Source organism: Triticum dicoccoides, chromosome 2B, assembly GCF_002162155.2.
Source record: "Triticum dicoccoides isolate Atlit2015 ecotype Zavitan chromosome 2B, WEW_v2.0, whole genome shotgun sequence".
Taxonomy (NCBI): domain Eukaryota; kingdom Viridiplantae; phylum Streptophyta; class Magnoliopsida; order Poales; family Poaceae; genus Triticum; species Triticum dicoccoides.
Genome location: NC_041383.1, coordinates 561,981,300 through 561,989,686, shown reverse-complemented (window position 1 = coordinate 561,989,686; position 8,387 = coordinate 561,981,300).

The window sequence follows — 8,387 nt, the reverse complement described above, 5'->3', positions numbered from 1 at the left end:
TTCCTTCTTTTATTCTTTTTCAAAATTTGTAACTTTTTTCTCAAAATTTCAATTCATTTATCTTTTATTGGATTTTATTTTTCTTTTTTCTTCCTTTTTAAAAATGCATGAAGTTTTATAAAATCCGTGAAATTTTTCCAAATTTACAAACATCTTTCCAATTTTTATGTACATATTCAAATTTGTGAACTTTTTAAAAATTATGAACTGTTCAAAGCCCATGAGCAGGTTTTTAAATTGGTGACCTTTTTTTAATATGTGATTTAAAAAAATGCATGAACGTTTCCAATTCAATTTTTCAAATTTTGCGAACTCTTTTTCCAAAATCTGCGAACTTTTTATCAAAATCAATGTACTTTCTCAAATTTTAATTTTTGTTTGGAAATTTATTATCTTTTTTCAAAATCATTTTTTAAATCAATTTTACGGTTTTTCAAATCATTTTTCGAAGTGAATGGTCAACTTGTCCACCTGTCATCCAGGCGTAGCTGGGCCGGCCCAGAACGCGCGCGGGGGCGTCAGTCGGCTTAACTGGCACTTAAGGCGTTGCTTAGGTTTTAACTTTTAGGATCAAGCGTTGAGGGCGTCAAATGGTTGTCTTTCTGCACAGGAGGGTTTGTATATTGGACTCTGGTTCTGGTTTTGGAAACCTTCTGAGTGTTATCAGCCCCTTCTAAAAATAGGAGAATGTTATCAGCCCGGCTTTTTACCGAATAAGTATGGGAACCTTCTAAAAGGTTCCTGAACTAGTTTTCTATTTTTGTTGTTTTCTTTACTAGGTTTTTTGTTTTCTTTGTTTTATTTATATTTATTTTTATTTTTAAATTCTATTTTATTTTTAACTCAATAATTTCAAAAATGTTTACAAATTTTATAAATGTTCATAAATATGAAAAATAAATGTTTATCTTTTCAAGAAATATTGACTTTTAAAAAAGTACATGTTTTCAAATAATGTTCGCAGCAATCCATGAGCACCTACAGGTTTGCGTATGTTGTTGATCAAGGCTAGATCAGCGAATTTTGAAGAAATCTGGTTCTCTCAAGAAATCCAGAAGCTTGAATTGGGAGGCCCATCGACTAGCTAGAAGTTCTATACGCCTTGAAAAGGGCCATCATATATTTGGCTCGTAAATCCCAGAAGGCATTTGTATTTCTATCCTTCATTTTTTTAAATCAGATTTGCCATTTCACATCTAGATATAAAATAGTTATCTCACATCTAAATTGTACACCACACAATTAAAGGCCATGTGATTCGTGCAAAAATGTTTCTTTTGCCCTGTCGATGTGCCTCGTGCGCTAATGTCGTTCCTCAGGTTGCTTTTCTATTTTTCTAGTTGCTCGTGAGGGTCTGCCTTAAAAAAAACTGCTCGTGCGGGTCTGCCTTTTCTTTGAAACAAATTTCTTTTTGAAACTGCTCGTGAGGGTGTGCGTCTGCCTTGTCCGTTTGTCTGTACGCATGGGTACATAGACCTTTTTCTGTTTTGATTATTATGTTTTTTGAAAACATTACAGAAGCAATCACTCATATACATGCGCATATACTCACTTCTATAAATGCACACACGCATACCCTACCCCTGTTAGCACCTTCGAAAGGCCGAGCCAGCATATCATCTTGAAATTTATGAAGTCACCGTAGGCACCTCGTCGTTGGCAGAAACGTCTCCTCCCACTGAATGCGCATCGCCGGAAATCCTGAAATAAATCCAGAAATAAATGCGAGCATCAAGACTTGAATCCTGATGGGCTGGGGATACCACAGTCCCTCTAACCATCCAACCACAGATTGGTTTGCTGTTTCGATTATTATGTGCGCCGGTGCCTTGTTGTTTCTGTTTTTTGTTCTGTTTTTTTAGTGTTTGTGTTTTCTATACATTTTTTGAGCCCATTTTTCCTATAAAAACTATAACCAACTTTTTCTAAGCTTCATCAAGATGAGATTCTGCAATGTGTCATCTAAATTGTTGTTTTGTTGGGTCTTGTTGTTGTAATTTCCTTGCAAAATCTTGATTGCACGTTGTCAGCCGATGTATTTCTATGTCGTTCTGTTTTGTCCACTTGTTGGACTGTTTGCATTGCATGTTTTTCTTGTCGGAGCCTATTTATGGTTGTGTTCTTTGTGCCCATTCATCTCACTTCTTTGTAGAAGTGGAGGAGACAACCGATGTCACTTGTTGAAATATTGTGGATGTCGCCTAGAGGTAGGGTGAATAGGCGCTTTAAAATAATTATGATTTAGGCTTGAAAAATGCAGAATAAACCTAGCGGTCAATTTGTCAAGCACAAAACCTAAAACAACTAGGCTCACCTATGTGTACCAACAACTTATGCTAAGCAAGATCAACAAGTAAGTGATAGCAAGATATATAACATCAAACACTATGGCTATCAGAAAGTAAAGTGCATAAGTAAAGGGCTCGGGTAAGAAATAACCGAGGCACGATGAGACGACGATGTATCCCGAAGTTCACACCCTTGCGGATGCTAATCTCCGTTTGGAGCGGTGTGGATGCACAATGCTTCTCAAGAAACCACTAGGGCCGCCGTAATCTCCTCACGCCCTCGCACAATGCAAGATGTCGTGATTCCACTAAGGGACCCTTGAGTGCGGTCACCGAACCCGTACAAATGGAAACCCTTGGGGGCAGTCATCGAACCAGTTTGGCAACCCTTGTGGGCGATCACGGGTTCCCGTCAAATTGCTCGGGGCAATCTCCGCAACCTAATTGAAGACCCCGACGCTTGCCCAGAGGTTTAGACCACAATGATTGAGCTCCGAACACCACCAACCGTCTAGGGCGCCCAAGCACCCAAGAAGAAGCTCTAGGGTACCAAGCACTCAAGAGTAATAAGCTTCTCAACTTGTAACTTCCACGTATCACCGTGGTGAACTCAAAAGATGCAACTAATGCAATGGCAAGGGCACACAGAGTGCCCAAGTCCCTCACTCTCAAATCCCACCAAAGCAACGAAATCTATGGAGGAAAAAGATAGGAAGAATAAGAAGGAGAACACCAGGAACTCCAAGATCTAGATCCAAGGGGTTCCCCTCACATAGAGGAGAAAGTGATTGGTGGAAACATAGATCTAGATCTCCTCTCTCTTTTCCCTCGGGAACTAGCAAGAATCATTTGAGGAATTGAGAGATAGCAAGCTCGGAGAAGGTCAACAATGAGGGCCACACACGAGATAGAAGGATAAGGTCCAGTGGGGAAGAAGACCCCCATTTATAGGTGGGGGAAATTTCAACCGTTATCCCTATTCTCAGCCTGCAGCGGGCGGTACTACCGCTCAAGGGAGCGGTACTGCCACTTGCACGGACGGGCGATACTATCGCTAGGCCCAGCGGTATTACCAATGGGACCGCGCTCAACAGCTAACACGAGCACTAGCAAAGATACAGGAGAGAACCTTGAGCGGCACTAGTAGCGTAGGTAGGCGCGGTACTACCGCTAACGAGCGGTACTATCTCTCCTACCGCCGTTGCTACTGTGGTTGAACCCGACACGAGAACTGCATGTTCTGAGTCATGACGGTACTATAGCGGCACTGCTGCTTGAGACTCTCGGTGGTACTACCGCTATTGTAACGGCACTACCACCAGTGGCCCTCGGCAGTACTGCCGCTGCAACCCATGGTACTACCACTGGCTCCATCCAATGCTACATTCAGGCAAAACAGATGCTCGAGAAAATCAGAACTGCCATAACTTCTGCAAATGAGCTCCGAATTGAGCAAATTCAAGCTTGTTGGATAGATGACGACGAGTAGCATGCAAAACCTAGCGGTTAATTTGTCAAGCACAAAACCTAGAACAACTAGGCTCACCTATGTGCACCAACAACTTATGCTAAGCAAGATAAACAACTAAGTGATAGTAACATAGTAACATGAAACACTATGGCTATCACAAAGTAAAGTGCATAAGTAAAGGGCTCGGGTAAGAGATAATCAAGGCACGCGGAGACGACGATGTATCCCGAAATTCACACCCTTGCGGATGCTAATCTCCGTTTGGAGCTGTGTGGAGGCACAATGCTCCCCAAGAAACCACTAGGGCCACCGTAATCTCCTCACGCCCTCGCACAATGCAAGATGTCGTGATTCCACTAAGGGACCCTTGAGGGCGGTCACCGAACTCGTACAAATGGCAACCCTTGGGGGCAGTCACCGAATCCGTACACTTTGGCAACCCTTGCGGGCGGTCACCGATACCCGTCAAAATTGCTCGGGCAATCTCCACAACTTAATTAGAGACCCTGACGCTTGCCCGGAGCTTTACACTACAATGATTGAGCTCCGAACACCACCAACCGTCTAGGGCGCCCAAGCACCCAAGAGGAAGCTCTAGGGTAGCAAGCACCCAAGAGTAATAAGCTTCTCAACTTGTAACTTTCACTTATCACCGTGGAGAACTCAAACCGATACAACTAATACAATGGCAAGGGCATACGGAGTGCCCAAGTCCCTCACTCTCAAATCCCAGCAAAGCAACGAAAGCTATGGAGGGAAAAGAGAGGAGGAACAAGAATGAGAACACCAAGAACTCCAAGATCTAGATCCAAGGCATTCCCCTCACATAGAGGAGAAAGTGATTGGTGGGAAACATAGATCTAGATCTTCCCTCTCTTTTCCCTTGAGAATTAGGAAGAATCGTTGGAGGGGTCAAGAGATAGCACGCTCGAAGAAGGTCAACAATGGGGGGAAATCACGAGCTAGAAGGATAAGGTCCAATGGGGAAGAAGACCCCCTTTTATAGGTGGAGAAAAATCCAACCATTATCCCCATTCTCAGTCCGCAGCAGGCAGTACTAGCACTCAAGGGAGCGGTACTACCGCTTGCGCGGACGGGCGGTATTGTCGCTTGGCCCAGCGGTAGTACTGTTGGGACTGCGCTCAGCAGCTAACACGAGCACTCTGAGAGATACAGGAGAGAACCCTCGAGAGGCACTAGTAGGAGAGGTAGGCGCGGTACTATCGCTAACGAGTCGTACTACAACCCCTACTGCCGGTGAACCCGACATGAGAACTGCACGTTCCGAGTCGTGGCGGTACTAGAGTGGCACTACCGCATGAGGCTCTCGGTGGTACTACCACCTGTGGCCCTCGGCGATACAGCCGCTCCAAGTCATGGTACTACTACTGGCTCCATCCAATGCCACATCCATGCAAAATAGATGCTCCAGGAAAACCAGAACTGCCACATCTTTTGCAAATGAGCTCTGAATTGAGCAAACTCAACCTTGTTGGATAGATGACGACGAGTAGCATCCAAAACCTAGCGGTTAATTTGTCAAGCACAAAACCTAAACCAACTAGCTCACCTATGTGCACCAACAACTTATGCCAAGCAAGATAAACAACTAAGTGATAGCAAGATATACAACATGAAACACTATGGCTATCCCAAAGTAAAGTGCATAGGTAAAGGGCTCAGGTAAGAGATAACCGAGGCACGCGGAGACGATGATGTATCCAAAGTTCACACTCTTGCGGATGCTAATCTCGGTTTGGAGCGGTGTGAAGGCACAATGCTCCCGAAGAAGCCACTAGGGCCATTGTAATCTCCTCACGCCCTTGCATAATACAATATGTATTCCACTAAGGGACCCTTGAGGGCGATCACCGAACCCATACAAATGGCAACCCTTGGGGGCAGTCACCGGACCCATACACTTTGGCAACCCTTGGGGGCGGTCACAGGTACCCGTCAAACTTCTCGGGGCAATCTCCACAACCTAATTGCAGACCCGACGCTTGCCTGGAGCTTGACACCACAATGATTGAGCTCGGAATACAACCAACAATCTAGGGTGCCCAAGCACCCAAAAGGAAGCTCTAGGGTACCAATCACCCAAGATTAATAAGCTTATCAACTTGTAAATTCCACGTATCACCATGGAGAACTCAACCGATGCAACTAATGCAATGGCAAGGGCACGTGGAGTGCCCAAGTGCCTCACTCTCAAATCCCACCAAAGCAACGAAAACTATGGAGGAAAAAGAGAGGAAGAACAAGAAGGAGAACACCAAGAACTCCAAGATCTAGATCAAAGAGGAGAAAGTGATTGGTGGAAATATAGATCTAGATCTCCTCTCTCTTTTCCCTCAAGAACTAGCAAGAATCGTTGGAGGGATTGAGTGATAGCAAGCTCGAAGAAGGTTAACAATGGGGGGAAAACACGGGCTAGAAGGATAAGGTCCAATGAGAAGAAGACCCCCTTTTATAGGTGGGAAAAAATACAACCGTTATCCCCATTCTCAGCCCGCAGCGGGCAGTACTACCGCTCAAGGGAGTGGTACTACCGTTTGCATGGACGGGCGATACTGTCACTTGGCCCAGCCGTACTGCCGCTAGGACCGCGCTTGGCAACTAACACGAACACTAGGAGAGATACATGAGAGAACCCTCGAGCGGCACTAGTAGCGGAGGTAGGCATGGTACTAACGCTAATGGGTGGTACTACCACCCCTACTACCGTTGCTACCACCGATGAACCCAACACGAGAACTGCATGTTTTGAGTCGTGGCGGCACTAGAGCGGCACAGGAGTGGCACTGCCGCTTGAGGTTCTTGGCGAAACTACCGCTACTGTAGCGATACTACCACCTGTGGCCCTTGGTGGTAATGTCGCTCCAAGCCACGGTACTAGCGTTGTCTCCGTCCAATGCCACATCCAAGCAAAACAGATGTTATAGGAATAGCAGAACTGCCACAACTTCTGCAAAATGAGCTCCAAATTGAGCAAACTCAAGCTTGTTGGATAGACGACGACGAGTAGCAACCAAAACCTAGCGGTTAGCTTGTTAAGCACAAAACCTAAAACAACTAGGCTCACATATTTGCACCAACAACTTATGCTAAGGAAGATAAACAACTAAGTGATAGCAAGATATATAACATGAAACACTATGGCTATCACAAAGTAAAGTTCATAAGTAAAGGGATCGGGTAAGAGATAACCGAGGCACGCGGAGACGATGATGTGAAGTTCACACCCTTGCGGATGCTAATCTCTGTTTGGAGCGGTGTGGAGGCACAATGCTCCCCAAGAAACCACTTGCGCCACCGTAATCTCCTCACACCCTCGCACAATGCAAGATGACATGATTCCACTAAGGGACCCTTGAGGGAGGTTACCGAACCCATACAAATGGCAATCCTTGGGGGCAGTCACCGAATCCATACACTTTGGCAACCCTTGGGGGCGGTCACCTGTACCCGTAAAATTGCTCGGGGCAATCTCCACAACCTAATTGGAGACCCCGATGCTTGCCCGGAGCTTTACACCAAAATCATTGAGCTTCGAATACCACCAACCGTCTAGGGCACCCAAGCACCCAAGAGGAAGCTCTACGGTACCAAGCACCCAAGATTAATAAGTTCTCAACTTGTAACTTCCACGTATCACCATGGAAAACTCAAATTGAGGCAACTAATGCAATGGCAAGGGCACACGGAGTGCCCAAGTCCCTCGCTCTCAAATGCCATGAAAGCAACAAAAGCTATGAAGGAAAAAGAGAGGAAGAACAAGAAGGAGAACACCAGGAACGCCAAGATCAAGATCCAAGGGGTTCCCCTCACATAGAGGAGAAAGTGATTGGTGGAAACATAGATCTAGATCTCCTCTCTCTTTTCCCTCAAGAACTAGCAAGAATCATTGGCGGGATTGAGAGATAACAAGCTCGAAGAAGGTCAACAATGGGGGGGGACACGAGCTAGAAGAATAAGTTCTGATGGGGAAGAAGACCCCCTTTTATAGATCGGGAAAAATTCAACCGTTATCCCCATTCTCAGCCTGCAACGGGTAGTACTACCACTCAAGGGAGCGGTAGTACCGCTTGCACGGACGGGCGGTACTATCGCTTGGCCCAGCGGTACTACCACTGGGACCACGCTCAACAGCTGACATGAGCACTAGGAGAGATACATGAGAAAACCCTCGAGCGGCACTAGTAGCGGAGGTTGGCGCGACACTACCACTCCTACTGCCGCTGCTAATTCCGCTGAAACCAACACGAGAACTGCACATTCTGAGTAGGCGGTACTAGAGCAGCACAACCGCTTGAGGCTCTTCGCGGAACTATCGCTACTGAAGAAGCACTACCCTTGTGGCCCTCGGCAGTACTGCCTCTCCAAGCCATGGTACTACCGTTGGCTCCATCCAATGCCACATCCAAGAAAAACAGATGCTCAAGGAAAACCAGAACTGCCACAATTTCTGCAATGAGCTCCGAATTGAGCAAACTCAATCTTGTTGGATAGATGACTACGAGTAGCATCCAAAACCTAGTGGTTAATTTGCCAAGCACAAAACTAAAACAACTAGGCTCACCTATGTGCACCAACAACTTATGCTAAGCAAGATAGACAACTAAGTG